The sequence below is a fragment of the Muntiacus reevesi genome, chromosome 5 (assembly GCF_963930625.1).
Source record: "Muntiacus reevesi chromosome 5, mMunRee1.1, whole genome shotgun sequence".
Taxonomy (NCBI): Eukaryota; Metazoa; Chordata; class Mammalia; order Artiodactyla; family Cervidae; genus Muntiacus; species Muntiacus reevesi.
In genome coordinates this window covers 100,389,787-100,412,756 of record NC_089253.1, presented here as the reverse complement: position 1 = coordinate 100,412,756, position 22,970 = coordinate 100,389,787, and the positions used below count along the sequence as shown (strand labels likewise).

General features: G+C 40.3%; 1 pseudogene; it reads right to left on the bottom strand.

Annotated features, from left to right (window-relative positions):
- Positions 1 to 4,363: 4,363 nt before the first annotated feature.
- Positions 4,364 to 7,218, bottom strand: LOC136169394 (reticulocalbin-1 pseudogene; annotated as a pseudogene).
- Positions 7,219 to 22,970: the final 15,752 nt, after the last annotated feature.

The following is a 22,970-nucleotide window of genomic DNA, read 5'->3' as shown; positions in this document are numbered from 1 at the left end:
ATTTCTTTGTGGGGAAAGGACTTGAGATACTCTTGTTAGAGTCATACCTGAGTTGACTGAAATGTTGTTAAGGTTGTTAAGAAATGGTCAGAAATAAAGAGATCCTCAGTGAAAACCAACTGCTGTCCTCCATGATTTATTATTCAGGTTTTTTCAGTTTATACCTCAGAAATCTCTAGACATTGACAAAAGAATAAAGCATTGAGTTAGCTATGATCCAAAACCTTACTATTCTTGCCAGTTCTTTATTCTGTCTGGGGCATTTCTTACCTCTTTACTTATTTCTTTGGCTATTCAGTGGGTTAATACACACCAAACAGGAATATACTGTGTCCAATGCACTATTGGAATGAATAGCTCTTGGCAGGGTCCTCACTGCTGATTCAAGCCATGACCCTGCACATGAAAAGTCCTTGTGGTTCTCCTAGTGGGTCCATAATTCTCAGTTACAGGCATTTGTGTGTGCTCAGAAAGGGTTTCACTAATTGAGGCAAAGCTTCCATTTGGGGAAAGGGTCATCCACACTGCAGATAAACTAGAGACTCTGATCCTCACCAACTCATGCCTATCATAAGCGGGTGTTGTTGTTCAGTCGCCCAGTCATGCCTGACTCTTTGCGACTCCATGGATTGCAGCATGCCAGGCCTCCCTGTCCCTCACCATCTCCCGAAGTTTGCCCAAGTTCAAGTCTGTTGCATCAGTGATACCATCCAGCCAACTCATCCTCTGACACCCTCTTCTCTTTCTGTCCTCAATCTTTCCCAGCATCAGGGACTTTTCTAACAAGTTAGCTGTTCATAGCAGATGACCAAAATACTTCTGAATTAAACTAGCTGTGGCAGGTAAAGGCATCCAAATTCCTTTCAGTAAAATATGAAAATAATACAGGCATGTACATTGGTTTTATCATTTTTATACATGTTCTAAAATATTATAGCCTTTTGAAGGGTTAGGTTGGTCATTAAGAGATGGACATTAATCCCATTACAGTTCCCATCTCTCCCTATCAGGAAAGACTTGTATAAGAGGTTTTGACCTCAGCATATCAGGATATATAAGAAAATACCTGTTTTATACCACAAATATCTTATAGTCATCCTTCCTTATCTTCACTTTCCATGAATTCAACCAACTACAGATGGCGTGGAACTATATTTCTTATTGGAAATTATCTGCTTTTCAGTGGACAAGAGAAATTCAAAGGCAAGCTGTTTAAGAGTCAATTGTATATACAGATATAAATTAGAAGGAATTTGTTATGGGGATGGGCTTGTATGATTAGAGACATCAAGGAGTCCCACAGTCTAGCTGTAAGCTAGAGAACCAGCAAAGCTTGTGCCATAATTCAAGGAGGCTAAGGCTTAAATCCAGTGGAATTTATGGTGTAACTCCAAGTCTGAGGCCAAAGGCATGAGAATCAGGGGCCAATGGTGTAAATCCCAGAGGCTGCAGTCTCAAAAGCCAGAAGTCCTAATGTTCATGGACAAAAAGAGAGAGAGGGAGACAATTAGGCTACTTCTTCCATCTGAGCCCCCAAGAGATGGGATGATGCCTACTTATATTGTTGAGGGCAAATCCCCCCATTCAGTCTACCAGTTCAGATACTAATCTCTTCCAGAAACACTCTCACAGGTAATCCCTGTGGGATTAATATTTTCCAGCTGTCTTGTTACCCCTTTGCACCATGAAGCTGACACATAAATTTAACCAACACAGTGGTCCTAAACAAAGTCCATCCAAAGCCCACTAAGAATTCACAGGCTTGATATTGACACTGGGGAAGAAGGAAATATAGGAGTGGAGGGATCTTGGCAAGAGGAGGCTCAGTTTCCTCTAAAATGAAGATAATGATGCATGCCCAGTTTATGGGATTTTAGTAGGATTCAATGAGATGATGCTCCTTGAGGGCTTGGCCCAGGAGTTGGCATAGTTTTTCAAATATCATTGTAAGTCTTCCAGCCATAAAAATATGTGGATTTAAATGTTTTTTTAAAGAAGAAGCAAATTCTCACTTGCACTTGCTGCATGCTAAGTGACTTCAACGGTGTGCAACTCTTTGTGGCCCTATGGATGGTAGCCTGCCAGACTCTTCTGTATGAGCTGGCAGATGATAAGAGCTCAACAATGGAGTTCCTTTTCTTCTATTTCCCTCCTAGTGGACATCACCAGTATCTTCATCCCCCTAGCTAACCCTCTATTTGCTTCAAGAGAAGAAAAAAAGAAAAAGAAGGAAGGACTCAGCATTTACCTGGGACCACCAACGAATCATGATTTACTCAAGCTGCTCTAGCAGCCAGTGCCAGGAGGGAGAGAAGGTGGGCATAGTACAGACTGGATTCATTTCTAATGATAGACATTCTGAGCTTCAGGTCTCCTAGATTTAAGAAATCTCATGCTCTTATGTAAATGCTAGTTGAGCACAAATACTTGTACTTTGATTTATATAAATATTAAAGGTATAACTGCTCTTTCAAAACTAGATACATAATTTAGGGTTTTTTTTTTTTTACATGTTTAATTTGATTTGGAGCCTCAAATGAATGAGACTTACTTTAAAGATCAATGAATGGTGGCGCTAATGGTAAAGAACCCATCTGCCAATGCAGGAGGCATGAGATGTAGGTTCGATCCCTGGGTCGGGAAGGTCCCTTGGAGGAGGGCATGCAACCCACTCCAGTATTCTTGCCTAGAGAATCCCATGGACAGAGGAACCTGGCAGGCTACGGTCCACAGGGTCGCAGAGCTGGACACCACTGAAGCCACTTACCACCCAGCATGCACGAGTGAGAGTTGCTTCTTCTTTACAAAATATTTAGATCCACATATTCTTATGGCTGGAAGACTCACAATGATATTTTAAAGAGTAGACTTAAATTTTTTAGAGCAGTTTTAGGTTTCACAGTAAAATTGGGCAGCAAGTATACAGAGTTCTCTTTGAGTTCCTGCTCCCACCACAGGCACATACTCTGCCTCAATCCACATCCTCCAAAGAGTGCTTCATTTATTATATCTGATTAGCCTAGATGACACATCATTGTCACAGATAGTTCACAGTTTACATTAACATTCATTTTTGGTGTTTAATATTCTGTGGGTCTTTTCATACTGTTCATGGGGTTCTCTTGGACTGCAAGGAAATCAAACCAGTCAATCCTAAAGGAAATCAGTCTTGACTATTCATTGGAAAGACTGATGCTAAAGCTGAAACTTTAATACTTTGGTCACCTGATGCAAAGAACTAACTCATTGGCAAAGACCCTGATGCTGGGAAAGATTGAAGGCAGGAAGCGAAGGGGACAACAGAGGATGAGATGGTTGGATGGCATCACCAACTCGATGGACATGAGTTTGAGCAAGCTCCGGGAGTTGGTGATGGACAGGGAATCTGGCGTACTGCAGTCCATGGGATTGCAAAGAGATGGACGTGACTGAGTGACTGAACTGATTCTGAGCGTCTGCGCATATGTATGACATGTATCCACCATTGTAATGTCACAGAGTATTTTCACTGCTCAAAAAATCCTTTTATATCTGTCTATTCAACCCTCCCCCCACCCTCAATCCCTGGAAATGGATCATTTTGCTGTACCCAGATTTTCACCCTTTCCAAAATGTCATATTCTTGGAATCATACAGTATGTAACCTTTTCACTTAACAATAGACATTTAAGTCTGTAATGTGTTTTTCATGGTTAAATAGCATTCCATTTCCTGAATATATCAGAGTTGAATTCACCTCCTGAAGGGTATCTTGGTTGCTGGCATGTTTTGACAATTATGAATAAAGTTACTATAAGCATTAGTGTGAATATTTTTGTGTGGATATAGCTTTTGAATAGTTCAAGTAGATACCAAGGAGTGAGATTGCTGGATGTTATGATAAGGGTATCTATTACAGTTTTTGTTCCATAACAATCTCACCTGTTAGACAGTGATTGTCCTACAGGTCGGGCAGTGACTGTGTCTCAATCACCCTGTGGTCCCACAGTTAAACACAGACCCTCACATGGCAGTAAATGCTTACACTGCACAGTGAATGAAATCTTATCATCAATTTATAGCCAGATGTTTAGATTTTCCTGAAATGTAAATTTGGGGAAAATCAACATTAGTAGGCTACCAAAAAAAATTAGATATGAAAGGAATAGTATGTGTGGCTAATACATTCGTGCATGAAAATTGTACATGGAAAAAAAACTTCATATGCTTTTCATGTTTTTGTTGGTTTCTCAATTAAGACAGGACAACACTCAGTGTAAAACATCCCAATAATACGTATAAAACAAGCATCTTCTCTGCACCTTCTCCTCATCCCAAATTCCTCTCCAGAGAGTTCAGCCTACATCTTCTAGACTTCTTTTTTTTTTTTTTTTTTGCAATTTACCAAGATTTTAATGTGTTTGAAGAGAAATGTTACTCAAAGAATAGTGGTGAGTAATTTCCAGCAAATATCGAGTAAAAAACAATTTTAACCCCAATCTGAGGTGATAAATTTGCTTTCTGTGGGGACATAACTGCTGTGAGTGAGACAATTGTAGCAACCATCCAGGACAATAAAAGAAAGCCTATGACAGTCTGTCATGATATGGTGAGCGTGCATCAGAGCTCATCGTGGTTTTTGGTGAGGTCTTCCCCATAATTGGTAGCTTGGCTTCCAACAAACACGTTCCAGTTGTCTAAGATCTCCTCTTTAGTGAGCTTTTCATCCTTGTTTTTGTCTGACTCGTACACCAGGTGCCTGGCCTCGGCCTGCGCGTGGTCGTAGTCTTCGGGGAGGATCCAGTGACGAATCTCATCTTTGTCCAGCTTCCCGTCCTTGTTCAGATCCCGGAATTCATTAAACTGCTCCCGTTCTGACAGCACCCAGTCTGGCTCAGGGCCACTCTCCTCATGGGAAAACATATCAGCAATATGTTCATCCTGATCCACAAAGCCATCCCCATTCTTGTCGATGTCCTCCAGCGTTTCCAAAACCACAATTTCCTTCATATGCTCAAACTCCTCAGGATGCAGAAAGGCGGTGAACTCCTCCCGGGTGGCTGTCTGGTCACTGTCGAGGTCTGCAGCCTTGAACCTTCTCTCGTCCTGTGGCAGCATCTTTTTAAAGGTGTGATGATCTGAGGTATCCTGAAACTCTGTGGGGTTTCCTAGGTAGTAACCATAGGTGGCTTGCTTGTATTCTTCCCAGGAAATTTTATCGTCTTTGTCCCGATCATAATCCTTCCAGACTTTGGCGACATTATCGTAGATATACCTTTTCTGCACGCGTTTGATCCAGGTTTTCAGCTCCTCGGTGGTGACAAAGCCGTCTCCATCACTGTCGATTCGATCAACAATATTCCCCAGCCTCTCCTTGCTCTCCTCCGAGGTGAGCTGGTCGAAGGTCTTGGAGTCCTCCTTGCTCAGGAAGGCCTCGTGGTCGTACTGGAAGCTCTGGTTGTCCTCGGCCGGCCGCTCGCCCAGGTCCGAGTCGGGCCGCACCACGCGCTCCTTGCGCACGGTGGGCTTGGCCCGCAGCGCCGGAGGCGCCAGCAGCAGCCCCAGGGCCAGCCCCAGGTGGCCACCGCGGCCGCCGCGCGCCGTCGTCCGGAGGAGAGCGCGGCCCGCGGGAAGGCTCCGGGCGAGCGACGAGCGGCGGCTCGGAAATGGGGGCTCAGAGCGCGCGCGGCGGCGGCGGGGCTGGGGCCAGGGCCGGCGCCGGGAGGGAGGGGACGGGCCGGCCCCTCGGCCAGCGCCCGCCCCGTGCCAGAGCGGAGGGGCGCGCCCCGGGCGGCGGGCAGGGGAGCGCCGGACGGTCCCGCTCACGCGCCCATTGGCCGCCGGGCTGCGGGGGGAGGCCGGGGCCGGGGAGCCACGTCGCCCGCCCGGGTGGTGGGCGCGGGGCTCCCATCTTCTAGACTTCTCTGTGACTTTCTACACATTAATATGAGCATGTAGAAATGTCTGCTTCATCTTCCTTATAAAAATGTCCTCATGGTTTTGATAATCTTCCTTGTTTTCACTTTAGGGTAGGTCTTAAAGATTTATTCTCTATGGTATCAGTTGGCCTACAGTACTCAATAAAATAACTGGTCCACAGTTTAACCCTTCACTCATTTATGTACATTTGATTGTGACTTTATCTCTGGTTTCCTAGTAGTTTCTCCTTATATTTATCCCCATCTGTATAAATTATTCATTTATTTCTATCTTATCAATTTCATCAACTTATGACAGAGTATCCACTCTTCTCCACTTATAAAAATTAGCAAGAAGGAAGAAAAGAGAAACCTCCCTTGACTTCATATCACCCTTTACCTCTTGTGTCACCAAGCTGAGCTACTCTACTTTTATCTGATCTGAGCAGTGTCTCGGAAAAACAAATTCTGCAGTGAAAAACTTGTGGTAAACATCTGGACCTCATGCCCTTTCAGGCTCCTCCAGCAAGAGGGTTTCTATGGCTTCACCATTGTATTACAAAGGTTAATTGAGCACTTCTTTCCCAGGTGCTAGGACAGCATAGTGCAGTTCTCAAGAGCACTGACAAAGAGATGCACCTCAAAATTCCTGTTCACCTCTTATAACTGTGACCTGGAAGAAGTTCTGCAGCTTTGAATCTTTATCTCTGCCTCTACTGACAGGGTACCATATAACCTCTGATTTGGATAAAAACAGTGAGCCCAGAGCTTGGTGCAGAATAAATCCTACATAAATAGCAGCGGCTGCTGTCTGACAGTCAAAGACCGCAGAGGTAATCAAGAAGACAGCCAAGGTCACAGTGAACGACCCAGACCTGAGGCAGAGTCCACTCACTCATTTGCCAGCCTTTCCTTCTGCGAAGACGCGCGATGCTTTGATTGTGAAATTCTGCATGAGCTTGGGTGCCGGGCGTTAGAGCTTGGCTCTTTGCCTGGGCAAGCCTGCCCCCTCGTGGCCAATTTGACACCGATTTGTAGATGGCGGTGGTTTAGTTTCAGGGTTTCTCTTACTGAAAAGAACTCTGGGAGCAGATGTGGAAGTAGTTCAAAGCCAGATTTTCCACACAGAAATTTTCTGTTTGTTCTTGGAAAACTTTTGGAAGCCAGTGATGAACTTGGGTGTATGGATGCTCAGAGAATCCATTCATGAATTTGAAGCCAAAGCTGTTTTGACCTACAAACTCTGGCTTACTCCCAGGGCCTGGTTCCAGTCTGACATTACCAAGCTGGCACCTAACTTAATGCCCAACGGGCTCTTCATCTGAGGAATAAATTATCTCTGAGGTATACAGGGACTTGAGAGACTGTAAAAATACTGGTTATTCCTGAATCTGGCTTTTGTTCAAGATGTGTTTTTCCTGGACTAGGACTCCTGCAGCCTCTGGTGGAGAAGTTGGCTGCCTCAAGTTTCTGGGACATCAGAGCCCAAACTCCCAGCTGTAGAATTCCTTCCTCTTCCCCACTACAGGAGTAGCAGTATTATTTCCTTCCCTACCTGTTATAAAACCCTAAACTCAGCTCAAATACCTTGGCATCTTTCTCCATGAAGCAAGAATCCTACTATCCCAGGGCCAGGTGGTGAGTGAGTGTAGGACTGCAGGCAGGAACCAGTGAGACCGTGAAGAAATAGGATCTTATTTCACAAAAATCTGGCTTTCAGTTCATGCCTAGTAATGATCTTTGGAAAGTGTAGTGATGCCAGGACTTCAGTTAATTATTTTGTCCAAGGAGTGTTGGAAGACATTTGTCATATAAAATGTGATTTTAACTCTGGCCATACATTTAATTTTTAAAACCATTGTCCTGACACATGTGTGGGGACACAATAAGGTTTTGACATGAAACTTTGTGACCTCTGATATGAGAAAACTATTGTAAGTGACTCAGTGTTAAAGAATACACCTGCCAATGCAGGAGACGTGAGTTCGATCCCTAGGTGGGAAAGATACCTGGAGGAGGACATAGCAATCCACTCCAGTATTCTTGCCTGGAGAATCCCATGGACAGAGGAGCCTGGTGGGCTACAGTCCATGGGTTCACAAAGAGTCAGACATGTCTGAAGCAACTGAGAACACACACACACACATATACATATGATTTTCTATGAATAAAATTATATTAAAAAAAAATTATATTGCCTGTGCTTTTCTTTTAGCGCATAATATGTGTGTGTGTGTGTGTGTTTCATTTCAGTTGGTGTACTAATCTTAAATCTAACAGGGCCTAATAGATATCTTACCTATATACATATAGAAAAGTATATACACATATATGTACTGGAGGCCTGAAGGGAGCCAGGTGAGTGAGGACAGGATACTCTGAACAGGGAAAAAGTTTTGGAAGAGCATGTCACCTGATAAAAATACACAACCTGAAAGTTCAAAGTTATGTTTTATTTGGTGACCTTACTGAGGACTATAGCCGTGGAAGGCAATTTGTCACATAGCTCTCAGGAACTGTTCCAGAGCAGTAATGGAGGAGCCAGAACACATAAGAGTTTTAGCTAAAAAGAAAAAAAAAATTAAAACATTACTGCTAATTATGGAAGTTCAGTTAACTTCAGTCTATCAGTTGTGTCTGACTCTTTGCGACCCCATGAACCGCAGCACGCCAGGCCTCCCTGTCCATCACCAACTCCCGGAGTCCACCCAAACCCATGTCCTTTGAGTCAGTGATGCCATCCAACCATCTCATCCTCTGGGAGACCTCTAAAGTTAATGATTTAGTGTTTTTCTACATTTGAGAAGATGTAAGAGTCTGACTTTATTGCAATCTTTCCTTTGCTGTACATCTTCAATATCTAGGGCCTGTATCCTGTCTTCTCCAGCCTGAGTTCCCCTAAGGGTGCACGGTCAGGGGCAGCCGCAGTGACTGCTGTCTTTTTGGACACAGCAGCGTTTGCTCACTAAAATGGTGAGTGACAAACTGTCCACAGTGTCTCAATTTGATCATAAATTTGGTCAACTTTTGGGAGGCAAGGCAGTTTATGATCAATTTTGTCCCATTTTGCCAGGGAGATTCATTCCTATATTGAGGAGGATTCTGTTGATAGGCTCTAACGTCCTAATTTTCAGATTAGGCTCTGTTGATAGTCTAAAACTCTCTGCATCTCCCATCTTTACTAGTCTATTATGATTTGGAAAATTTTTTCCCTTGTTCCCTCTTCCCATAATAGTTGCACTATTACAAATATTCTATATGTCAAGTTATATATATAAGTGTGTGTGTGTGTGTGTGTGTGTGTGTGTGTGTGTGTGTGTGTGTGTGTGTGTGATTGATGGTTTCAAGACATATAGCCATCATTAGGTCTTCCCTGGACTTCCCTATAGCTTAGATGGTAAAGAATCTACCTTCAGTGCAGGAGACCTGGGTTTGATACCTGGGTCAGGAAGATCCCCTGGAGAAGGAAATGGCAATCCACTCCAGTATTCTTGCCTGAAGAATCCTATGGACAGAGGAGCCTGTCAGGCTATGGTCTATGGGATCACAAAGAGTTCGACACGACTAAGTGACTAACACACACACACAGGGCTTCCCTGGTGGCTCAGTGATAAAAGAATCTGCAATTCAGGAGACCTGGATTCGATCCCTGGGTAGGGAAGATCCCTTGGAGGAAAGCATGTCAACTCACTCCAGTGTTCATGCCTGGAGAGTCCCATGAATAGAGGAGTCTGGTGAGCTGTGGTCCATAGAGTCTCAAAGAGTTGGGCACAAATAAAGCAACTGAGCACACAGCCATCATTACTTTGTTGGAGGCCTGGTTAATGATTGAGTAATGTGACAGACAATAGCCTTATAAAATAGAAAAGATATAAGTAATACTACTAATAATATTAATAAAGTCTGAGTACAGCAGAAGCACAAGGCAGAAATAAGTTGAAAATGGCAAGAGAGGGAAAATTAAAACAATGGTTAGCATAACTAACTATAATCTTGTTGTAATAAACTATCAAGTCCAGATGGGAATCAGATGGAGAAGCCAAATTCTAAAGTATCAGGAAGAGAGAAGTGGATAAATGCTTCACTGTTGTTTACAAAGGAATAATTTATCAACTTGTTGTAAGTCATAGTTAGCATAAGAGGAGAGATTTTCTGGAAAAGAAATACAAAAAGCCGATGTATTTCAAAATAAAGTCATAAAATTATAAATCATAATTTCAGTTCATTCATTCCATTCCCAAATTATTTCCTGTTGATCTGAAGGAAGTCATCAGGTTTTCCATTAACTTTATGATTTCTTATCCAGTTCAATGGAATAGTCTAAAAGTCATCAGAAATTTATATTTGCCTAAAATTTCTCTTTATGAATCTTCTCAAAGATCTTCCTTTTATAAAAGTATCAGAGTAAAACAATGATTGTCGATAAATAACAAAAGACTTCAAGTGGCAGGATTAAAGATCTGATTATGGTGCAATTGAAAGGAAACTTGGATATTTCTGTGACACACAACATTTCAAGATAAGAACTAGAATTATGACTGATAACATTGTACTAGCACATATCAGATTTTTAGAAAGTCCACATACATTTTGGAATATCTATATTAATGATGGGCTTCCCTGGTGGCGACTCAGATAGTAAAGAACCTGCCTACCAAGGCAGGAGACCCAGATTCAATCCCTGAGTCAGCAAGATCCCCTGAAGAGAAATGGCAGCCCACTCCAGTATTTTTACCTTGGAGAATCCCATGGACAGAGGAGCCTGGCAGGCTTCAGTCCATGTGGTCGCAAAGAGTCAGACATGACTTGAGCGACTAACTGTATTAATGACACTTACCCACACAGCATAACCCAAGAAGGATTTATCACCACTTATGTGATAATGTTCCCACGGAATTAGAATACCAAATACACTAAATGTGTTTAATATCTCTCTTTGGGATTTTTCTGGGGCCCTTGGAAGCAGCTCAAAGTTACCTAGAGGTCAAAAGATATATTTATTTAGAATTTGATATGAGCAAATATGTCACAGGTATTCAAATGTATCAAATGTGGTCATAGAGAAGCATATTGTGAAACAATACTTATTCATTCAACCAGCATGACAATAGAAGATTTTTAAGGCAAATACAGATTATTAGAAAGCAAAGAAGCTCACAGTCTGTTATAAAAAATAATTCAACTTAAAAAACAAACAAAAAACTTCTGTTTTCTTAACATAAAAAGAACAGTAAAATGCAGATCTGTACCAGTCCACCCTCAATGACAAACTTCATTTACTTAATTAAATTCAATCTGGTTACACCCTGACTTTGTACAAAAATCTTTTCTTAGGGGTCTCTGTTTACAAACTTTACACGGCTTTCTGTATGTATAGTAGTCTATCCTTTATTTTCTTTCCTGTCCAGAAACAATCAGTTTAGCACAAAATCACTTTCTTTTCTTTTAACAAAATACATTTCCATTCTCCATATCTTTTTTCTTTCTTTCTTTTTTTTTTTTTTTGCTGAAAACACACATCCTATTTTCCTTGCACACTGAAATATTTCCCTTACTATTTCTTGTAGCTTTAATTATGTATTTCAGTTAGAATTCTCAACTCTTGAAGGCCTTAATCTCCAGCAAAAGCCAAGAAGCAAGGAATTTTGAACACAGTAACAATCCTGATTGGCAAAATAAGGTATCTATCTCGTAGCCTCTCAGTTCAGTTCAGTTCAGTCACTCAGTCGTGTCCGACTCTTTGCGACCCCATGAATCGCAGCACACCAGGCCTCCCTGTCCATCACCAACTCCCGGAGTTTACTCAAACCCATGTCAATTGAGTCGGTGATGTCATCCAGTCATCTCATCCTCTGTCGTCCCCAATGAATCAATTCTTTGCATTAGGTGGCCAAGTATTGGAGTTTCAGCTTCAGCATCAGTCCTTCCAATGAACACCCAGGACTGATCTCTTTTAGGATGGACTGGTTGAATCTCCTTGCAGTCCAAGGGACTCTCAAGAGTCTTCTCCAACACCACAGTTCAAAAGCATCAATTTTTCAGCGCTCAGCTTTCTTCACAGTCCAACTCTCACATCCATACATGACCACTGGAAAAACCATAGCCTTGACTAGACGGACCCTTGATGGCAAAGTAATGTCTCTGCTTTTTAATATGCTATCTAGGTTGGTCATAACTTTCCTTCCAATGAGTAAATGTCTTAATTTCATGGCTGCAGTCACCATCTGCAGTGATTTTGGAGTCCCCAAAAATAAAGTCTGAGACTGTTTCCACTGTCTCCCCATCTAGTAACCTCTAGAACCATGTATTTTCTCCTAGCAGAGTTTCATTCCTTACAGTGTTTGATAAACTCCAAAATCTTTAGATTTCCTTGGGTAAGAAGACAAAATTAGATAAACCACGACTTCATTAGCAATTAATGTTTCTGTGTTTTATGTTACTTGAAATGAGTGGATACTCAGTGAATTACAATCATTTAACTTAATTTTGCAAAATTCTAAAGTTTTAAGTTATCAAAAATCTGGAGAAACTGTTTTAGATGGACATTCCCAAAACATAATTATTCCTAACATTTGCCTGAAAAATATTACCTTTCCTCTATAAATTAAGAAAATATTATCATTTTGCCAAGTTATTTTCTCTTGCTGGCAAACTCTGCAACAGAACTAACATGAAATTGTTGACCTTCAGAAAACCTAGGAAAAATAAAAGTAAGGCATGTCTTTCTAAGTGAAGTAAGTCAGTTAGAGAAAGAGAAACATCATATATGCAGAATTTAAAAGAAATGATACAAATGAACTTATTTTCAAAACAGGAACAGACTCAGAGCTGACCTTACAGGGGGAAAAATGGGGGAGAGAGATAGGGAGTTTGGGATTCACAGGCACATACTGCTATATTTAAAATAGATAACCAACAAGGTCTGCTGTATAGCACAGGAAAATCTGCTCAACATTATGAGGTAGCCTGGATAGAATGGGAGTTTGGGGATTGAATGGATACATGTATATGTATGACTGAGTCCCTTTGCTGTCCACCTGAAGCTTTCACAACATTTTTAATTGGCTATTCTCCAATATAAAATAAAATGCTAAAAAAAACCACTAAGAAAAAAAAAACACTAAGACATGTCTGTGTTGATTAAACCAATAATTTTAAGCTAGATTTAATACCAGATATTATTTTAACGGGCTGAATATTTCTGAATATTCACTGAATATTTCTTCGATCACATAAACCTAAAATTCTTTCTGCTCAGTTTCCTTTATATTTAAAATATTTACTTTGTACATACTTTTAGGTTTATCAAATAGAGCTCTACTATAAATTTATTTATCTTAATATTAGCTAGAGGTAGAGATATATCATATGTATAATGTACATAGAGTGCATAAACAGGCAAAACTAGAGAACTCATAGCTTCAATTTAACAGTTGTGAATCAGGTATTATAATGCTAATTTACCATTTATAAATAACATTTGGAAAAAGTTAAATTTTTTTTCTCAGATGACTGAGGCTTTACTATGTGGGAAAAACTTTTTTAAGATTTTGTATATTTGCTTGACAATTCTTTAAGAGGCTATGAATTAGATTTGGGGTAAGGGAGCCTTTCCAGCAGTTTAAAAAGGCCTCTTTTTCCACCTTTTTTCCCATCAACTAGTTTTAGGTTTTACTTGATTGGGTTGATGAAGTTCAGCCTCAGATTATTGTGTGCTGTATTTACTTCTCTGATTTGTAGAGATGCACAAAACGAAACAGTTGCTTCTATTTCCCTAAAGAACTGACCTGCCAGGGAAACGATATGAAATGATTGATTTTTCAAGCCATGTAGTCATTAATTTCCTTTTTTATATGCAAGTGAGACGATTTCCAAGTAAACTGGAAATCAAGAGTTTTACATTCTAGAATTTCACAGTTCAGTTTATGATGCCCTCAAAACTGGCACAAGGCATTCAACAAACGCCCTCTTTTTGATTGCACAAGTTAAACCCAGAACAACCACAACAAAAAGAACCCTCTATCATTATTTTTATTAGCCCCTGGATATTTGCTCCCAGTTTTCACTTTATATTTATAGGTTCAGGTAACATATCAGTTTCCTTTAGTGTATTCAACTAATCTTTCCTGAGGGGCAGATTCATAGGCTCTGCCTTATATTAAGGAAGGGAAGCAATTCCTAATGAGATATAATGTCTATTCCATAATATAATAAGGGAAAAGAGATAGAAACACCTTATTTAAAGCCCATTTAAGTATACAATTTTTTTAATGAAATTTTATCTCCATTTTTTTCAAATTTACAACTTTAACTTTCGATTCCATTAGGACCCCATTAACAAGCCTTGGTTTTATAAGGAGTCCTAGAAGCTTTCTTTTCATTTTATCCACTAACCACTTTATCTGTTTTTGTATAAAAAGTTGCCAGGGATTCAGCCAATATATATGTGCGTCTTTAAACCCGAGTAATTAGAACAGAATTGTACGAGGTCATTTAATGTAGGTACGAGGTCATTTAATGTAGGTGTCTCGCTTTTACCCATTCCACCTTAGGAAGTGTTGTGTCAGAACATTTTAACCCCCATTAACATCTGTTTTCCTTATTCCACGTCTTAATATTCATCTAAAGATTTTTATTTTGAGGAGATGAATCCCTTTAAAATTTCCAGCTTGTTAAGAAGTCTTTAGAATTTCTCTTTTTTGAAAAAATTTCCTTGTTAATAAATCTAATTAACATTAATTACCCTAATGTTTTTCTTAGTATCTATGAAACAAATTGAGGAGAAATTGAAATAATAAGTGAGGCTTCCCAAACTGGTTTTTTGTTTGTTCATTTTGTTTGTTTTAAAATACATGAGTTATTAGGTTAATAAAAGTGAAAGTGTTAGTCACTCAGTCATCTCCAACTCTTTCCAATCTCATGGACTGGGGGCCACTAGGCTTCTCTGTAGGTGGAATTTTCCAGGCAAGAATACTGGGGTGAGTTGTCATTCCATTCTCCAGGGGATCTTCCTGACCCAGGGACTGAACCCTGGTCTCCTGCATTACAGGTAGATTCTTTACCAGCTGATCCACATATAGTTATACATATATTTTCCCCCTCTTTCTATTTTGATTTTTCCCATTTGCTGTTGTTCAATCTGACTCTCTGTGACCCTATGGACTGCAGCACACCAGGGTTCCCTGTCTCTCACTGTCTCTCAAAGTTTGCCCAAGTTCATGTTCTATAGTCAATAGTCTGTGATGCTATCTGACCATCTCATCCTCTGCCACTCTTTCCCATAGTTACCAATAAATTAGTTGTTTATGCTGAGAGCTCTCTATAAAATTTTTCATTTCAGAATTTCCTCCAACTTAATGTATCCACTCTTTGGCCATTTGTAAGTACTATTTTAATAGTGATTTAAACCTATAAGACACAAGAGCTATCCTCACAAGAAAATGCAAAGGTTATATGGAACCCTCACAAAATCTGAAAAGTTTGCTCCAAAAAATAATCTAAGAAAGTACCTTCATTGCACAGGTGGCTGTGACAAAGGTTAAGATGAGAAAGGCTCCTGACAGTTGGCACAGCCAAAAGGACTGTTCAGAATCCCAAGCATAGACCATATGTGTACCTTTCCAATGGCAGAGACCAAGCTCTCAAACTAAGGAAAATAAAAATGCCGAAGATGTTCAGATAAAACATTTACACCTCACAGACACTGGGAGAGAAATTTAAGTTCCCCTTAGAAGGACTTTTGTATCTTTAAGATCAGAATTCGGGAAAAAAAAATTTTTTTTTTTTCAAGCCTGGTGTATATAGCTGTGAGCATTATGCTACCACTTTTGGAATATCAAAAGAATCCCACATTGGCTGCTTTCAAGCTGAAATTTCCTTTAGTATTATTTCCCCTATCCAGTAAATACTTACAAGCATATGCCCCATACATATTGGACACAAATTAAGCTGGAGTGTTACAGTTTGGCTTTCTGACACCACTCTTTTCTCTGTTTGAGAGACTGTTTACTATTGAAGTGGAACTGTGGAAGTGTTGGTCGCTCAGTCGTGTCTGGCTCTTTGCGATCCCATGGACTGAGAAGCTACAGTCCCTGGGATTCTCCAGGCAAGAATACTGGAGAGGGTAGCCATTCCCTTCTCCAGGAGGTCTCCCCGACCCAGGGATCAAACCCAGGTCTCCCGAATTGCAGGCAGAGTCTTTACCGTTCGAACCACCAGAGAAGCCCACTATCAAATTGTATTTGTTAAGGATGAAACTTAAACTGTGTGGTGGGTCAGGGTGCGCCTTGCGAGCTTAACTCCACTAGGTGTCACCCTGAAGACGTCGCAGCTCTCTGAATTATCTCTCCCTCCAGTCAATTAAAAATGCTGCGGGTGCTCAAGTGACTGATGTCCAATTTTTCTACCTCATCCCGGGACAAGCAAGTCTGTTAATCAGTAAGTGGGTTTCCCCGTGGGACAACAGTAAGGTATGAATACTCTGCCTCCACCACTCCCCTCAGTCTCTCAGTCACTTGAGAACACTCTAGCCAACTGGGAAGACTCTCTTCCCTCTTAATTGGAGCAAAATGTTCACGTGTTGTTTTCACTTTTACCCCAGCCACTTATATTAAGATAGCCAAATTGAGGAAACAGGTCAGGTGAGCCTCCTACTTAACCACTCAGCCAAGACTGCTTAGTGTCTTTCAACTAAGTAAGTCCCAGTGTCTTCCAATTGGACTCCCGCAGAATCTTTCAACTGTGGGGCCAAGTGCCTGCTATTATCCATCATATAAAAGTCAGGATCATGAATCAATAATTGAGGATCTGAGAATCAGGAGAGATTAACCCAACACAGTCTGGAGTCTCCCAGCAAGTATCTGGTAAAAGGGGACTCTGCTCCTTTGTAGAGTTCAGATGAAGGAGAGAAGTCACCTCTGGCTCCTTTTGTGGTCACCAAAACTGTTTCCTGAAAAAAATGTACACAGCCTGAAAGTTGAGAATTATGTTTTATTTAGTGGTCTTACTGAGAACTACAGTCCAGGGAGAAATCTCAAATAGTTCTGAGGAACTGTTTCAAAGAGGTAAGGGAGGAGTCAGGGTATATAGGAGATCTTGATGAAAAAAAAAAAAGTCAAACATCAAAAATTTGTTACTAATCACAAAACCCAGATATCTCAAATTAGTGACTATGACACTTTTCTATGTATGGGAAGGTATAACAGTCTGAGCTTATTGAAGCCATTCCTTTGATATGCATCTTAACTATCTAGGGCCAGTATCTTGTTTCTCCATCCTGAATTCCCCTCAGGGTGCTCTGTTGGAGGCAGCTGCAGTGGCTGAAAACTCTCTGGTTGAAACATTTATCATAAATGAAATGGCAGGTGGCATTCTTTGTCCACAAGCAAAAGCTTAGGAGAAGACCACAAGTGTGACTGGAAAGAGAAGTCTACTTTAGTCCTCCCTGAGATGCATCTACTTGCTGGGTAATGGAAATGGAGAACAGCTGCCTTCAGAAGTGTTTAAGCTCAGTCACAGACCTGTGTCCAACATGGGCAGGAGAGGCTGTGTCTGAGTGAGTTATCAGTGAATCTCCTCGGACCTGGACTCTGAGTCACCTCCTTGCCGCAGGTGGTCTCTTCCATGGGTAGAGGCCAGATGTGAGCAGCTCCTAGAGACAGAAGTGGCATTGGATTACTACACAGGGGGTCAGTGACTCTAACGGGAATCATTTTGGAAATTTGGGGCTGACTGGGCCCTGAGGACACAATTGCAGGATCTCAGTCCATCCTGTGTCCACTTTTCCAAAGTCTGAAGAACTATATCATGAAATATGGGGGGGAAGAGTTCATAGGTAACTTCCATGACTGTGCACAGTGAGAACCAGGGCTGCTGATGAGGAAACACCAGTTATAAAGTTGAGAACTTGTGCTTCTCCTCAGAAGTATAAGGAACATCTCTTACTTCCCAAGACCCCTGTGACATTTGTTGACTTGGTTTTTTAAGTGGCATTTCAGGAGGTAGTGTGTGTTTCAAGTGTAAACCACAATAATGAAATGGCAATGCAGATGACCAGTTCTGGTACCACAAGGCTGGCTGTGTGGCCTGGGTTGGGACTAGGTGATGAAAAGCATTCTATTGGATCCCAATGATGAGAGGCTTCCTGGGGAAGCCATTCTCCACCCCAGACCCTAGGTTTGCCCCAACCTACAAAATCACTTCAGGTTTAACTGCAACTCTTATTTCTCTATATGCTGCCAAATTAAAGGTGACTGCATACTTCAGACCTCAGGATTCATACTAAATATAATCCCAGAAAAGAAAACATATAGGTGATCAACAGGTTACATGAAAGATGTTCAACATCACTAATCAGATAAATGCAAGTCACAACCTTCTTGAGATATCACCTCATATCTTTTAGAATGACAGCAATCAAAAAGATGAGAGAACAAGTGTTGAGGAGGTTGTGGAGCAAAGGAAGCCTTTGTGCATGGTTGGTGGGAATGTAAATTGGTCTAATCACTGTAGAAATCAGTAGAAAGCAGTATGGGATTTCCTCAAAACATTAAAAATAGAACTATCATATTATCAAACAATCTACTTCTGGATTTATATTTGAATTGTATTTGAAATCATTATCATTGCAGCATTATTTCAAAAAACCAAGATATGGAAACTAAGTGTCTATCTATGGATGATGGAGAAAATGGCATTATATATATATATATATATGTATGTATGTATATGTATATGTATATATATGCACACACACACATGCACACACATATATACCATAAAAAGAAAGAAATTCTGCCATTTTCCCTTTTTAAAAATTTTATTTTTAATTTTTTTAACACCAAAAACATTTTATATTGGGGTATAGCCAATTAACAACGCTTTGATAGCTTCAGGTGAACAGCAAAGGGACTCAGCTTTACATATACATGTATCCATTCTTCCCCAAACTCCCCTCCCACCCAGGTTGGCACATAAAATTGAGAAAAGTTCCATGTGCTATGTAATACATTTTTGTTGGTTATCCATTTTATACATAGCAGTGTGTACAGTGACCTTTTCAAAGTCCTTAAGTATCCCTCCCCTCTGCAACTATTAGTTCATTTTCTAAGTCTGTGAATCTTTTTCTGTTTTGTAATTAACTTCATTTGTATCATTTCTTTTTAGATTCCACATATAAGGGATGTCATATGATATTTCTCCTTCTCTGTCTGACTTACTTCTCTGTCTGACTTACTTCACTCAGTATGACACTCTCTAGGTCCATCCATGTTGCTGTAAATGGCCTTATTTCATTCTTTTTAACACATGAGTAATAATCCATTATATGTATATTATATATAATAATAATATATAATATAATAATCTATTTAATTTATAACATGTAAGACATTATATAATTAATAATATTATGCAATAATTTATATGTTTATATCTATAATATATTATATATTATATACAATACATATTATATTATATATATTATAGTATATGTATGTAATATATATAATAATATATATATGCCACATCTTCTTTATCCATGCCTCTGTTGATGGATACTTAGGTTGTTTCCAAAGTCTGCCACTTTCAGCAAAACAGATGGACCTTGAGGGCATTATTTTATATGAAATAACTCAGAGAAAATGTAATACTTTATGTTCTCACTTATATGTGGAATCTAAAAAAATAAAAGAAAAGAAACTCATAGATACAGAGAACAGAATGGAGGTTGTCAGATACTGGGGTGGGAGTAGGGGGGAAATCGATGGAGGTGGTGAAAAGGTACAAACTTCCAGCTATAAAGTAAATAAAAAATCATGGGTATGCAAGGTACAACATGGTGACAAAAATTAACAATACTACATCGTTTATTGGAAAGTTGCTAAAGGAGTAGATCTTAAAAATTCTCATCAGAAGAAAAATACAAAACTATGAGAATGACAGATGTTCCATAAATTTATTATGGTGATCATTTTGCAATATATACATACATCAACTCATTGTTGTACTCCTAGAACAAATACAGTGTTGTATGTCAATTATAATCTCACTAGGGCTTCCCAGGTAGCACTAGCAGAACCCTGCCTGTCAATGAAGGAGAAATATGAGATGAGCGTTTGACTCTTGGGTCGGAAATATCTTCTGGAGCAGGGTGTGGAACACACTCCAGTATTCTTGCCAGCAGAATCCCATAGACAGAGGATGCCTGGCAGGCTACAGACCAAGGGTCACAAAGAGTTGGCCATGACTGAAGCAACTTAGCATGCATATATGCATAATCTCACTAACTCTGGAAAAATATTATCCTACAAAAATATGCTAAAAAGTTGAAAAAAGGGAATAAGACAGACAAGCGTTTTTTTCAAAAAGAAGACAATGACAAATATCTGCACTTCTGATTGATTTAGCTTATTGATTCTCAAGAGAATCACCTGAGAAGTAGTAGAGAGAGTGTGGTTGTATCATCCTGTGCTAACTCTCCCCACTCAGATATACCAGGCATGCTTAAATGGCATCTACATGAATCAAATAATAAAGAAGCAAAGACCCATTCACCTAACTTTCTCAACAGTAGACAAAATCCACTGCTTTTTTACTGGCAAACTTTCTTTCTAGATCAGCAGTTCTCAAGTTTTCAATCTCAAGACTCCATGATATTCTAACACTATTTGTATCTATCAACATTTACCATTTAATTAAATGGGAAAAATGTTAAAAACTCATTTATTAATTCAATTATGTATAACTCTTCCAAACCCATTACATTTGACTATAAATAACATATTTTTACCAAAAGTAGATATGTTTTCTAATATTAAAAAACATAGAATTGTGTCACATTTAAAAAAATAGAACTTTTCTGGGGATATAATTTATATTTTAATACAATACAATCCATCCAGTTAAAGCATAATATCCATTGGGAATTTACAATCTTAAATCTAGGGCCCCAGGAACCCCTATGGGCTCAGACACAACTCTTTAGACCTGAAGGGACACAGTCCTGTTATAGTCACAGGACACGGGCTCCTGCTCAGTTGCATTTTCCTGCCTTGACCCACATTCTGGGCCCCATCCTGGGCTGCTTGGGATACTATCTGCTGTCTTCTCTTTTCCTTGCTTTAGTCCCTGTGGCCCAATCACACCTGGAGAAAGTCTCAGCTATCCTCCCCACCCACCACATCCCTTCAAGCCCATCCCTCAGGATTAATGACCAGACCCAGGGTAATGCTGGGCTTCCCTTGTGGCTTAGCTGGTAAAGAATCTGTCTGCAAAGTGGGAGACCTGGGTTCAATCCCTGGGTTGGGAATATCCCCTGAAGAAGGGAAAGGCTACCCACTCCAATATTCTGGTCTGGAGAATTCCATGGACTAGTCCATGAGGTTGCAAAGAGTCAGACATCACTGAGCGACTCACTTTCTTTCAGGGTAATGTCATCAAGGATTTATTGATGAAAAGAAAGGGCAATAGTTCCTTGTTTACAGCAAGACATTAGTGGATCTAAAGTGGAACCAGACCCTTTTGAGAACTAGAGGGGACAAGGAGGGCCAACACAGACACCTGGACTTTTAAAAAGGCAGAGAGGGCAAGACATTTCGTGGCAAAAAGAAATCTGAGTTAGGAGAGAAAAAAGACTAAAAGACTTGTGGAGAGATGGTCTCCATATCTTCTGAGGAGAATGCTGTCAGCTCCAGGACTGGACCAAGATAGCCACAGAAGGGAGACACTCTGGAGGGGATTGGTCCCCAAGGCCTCCCATCAGTTGTCATCTCTAGGAAGACCAGAGGGTCTTCCTCTGTAATCCAGGAGGAGTTGCCCTACAGCATTTCTGGGTGCCTCAGTTGATCCAAAAATGCAGTGGGGAACTCAACACCTTGAAGCTTGTCATATTGTCAATAATAGCTCAGTAGAACTTGAGGAGAATTCCTGGATTTCTGCTGATCCCATTAGAAGGGTGTCCCAACATTGTAGCCAGGCTCTAGATTCCAGGAGAACTGAAGATGGTAGGCTGCATAAAGACAGGACTTCTGAACCAGCTTATGCTCGGAGAGGGAACTGGATGCCCAGAAATATTCTAAACCCTAGAATAGGGACTCTGGAGCAGATGTTTTAAAAAATCACTTGAGATCCTGGGATTAGAGAAGGGAATCAGAATGTCCTCCTGATGAACTCAGAGAGCTGCTCTGACCTGTGCATGCAAATGAGATCATGAGGACAAGCTACCAGGACAGGGTAGAAATGGCAATTCTAGCATCCCTCCAGGCCCTGGGAGTCTTCTCCTGGGCCCCGAATTGGATGGGAAGAATGGCACCTCTGTGCACATGGGTTCCCTCCTCTTCCTCGATGCCCAGAGTGTCTACTTAGCAAGCAGGCTCTGTAGAGGTGGACAGAAGAGGTCCTCAGACACAGAAGGGAGAAGGCTGGGTTTTTATAGTTTCTAGAACATTCCAACACCTTGCCCTTCCTACCTGTTGGATCTCACAAAAGCTGGGATCCTATGGAAACATCACCAGCTTGGACTCTGGTATTTGCTCATTTACAGTGACATCATGTGAAGTCTGTCAGACCGTCTTTCCTAAAACTTAGGTCGTCTGACAACTCAGGGGTCCTTCTGAACCACTCAGCTGAGGAAATCTACCAATTATTCACAGTGGGGAAGTCAGAACTTGCTCTTCCAAGCCCAACCTGAAATCCATCAACCTAAAATTTTGGAATAGAGCAGTGAACTTTAAAAAAAGGAAAGAAAAACAAAACAAAAAAAAAAAAAAAAAGAAGAAAAAGACTTTAAAAATGGAAAAAAAAAAAAAGACACATGAAACAAACAAACAAAAAACACAGAAAAGGAAAGAAAGAAAAAGCAGTGAGCTTTACATTTTCTGGGAAGGTTACTTGAGGTAGTGGATAAAAAGTGTTAGTACCATTGCTCACTCAGTTTGTGTTCAATAAACAAAGGTGTTTATGATTATCCTTTCTACTAATATCACTCTATTACAGCTTATTAATAAAGGTGTTTTGTGGCCTGGGGGTTAAAATATCTATCGAGTACAATTCAGCTTAACCCAACTTTATACGAAG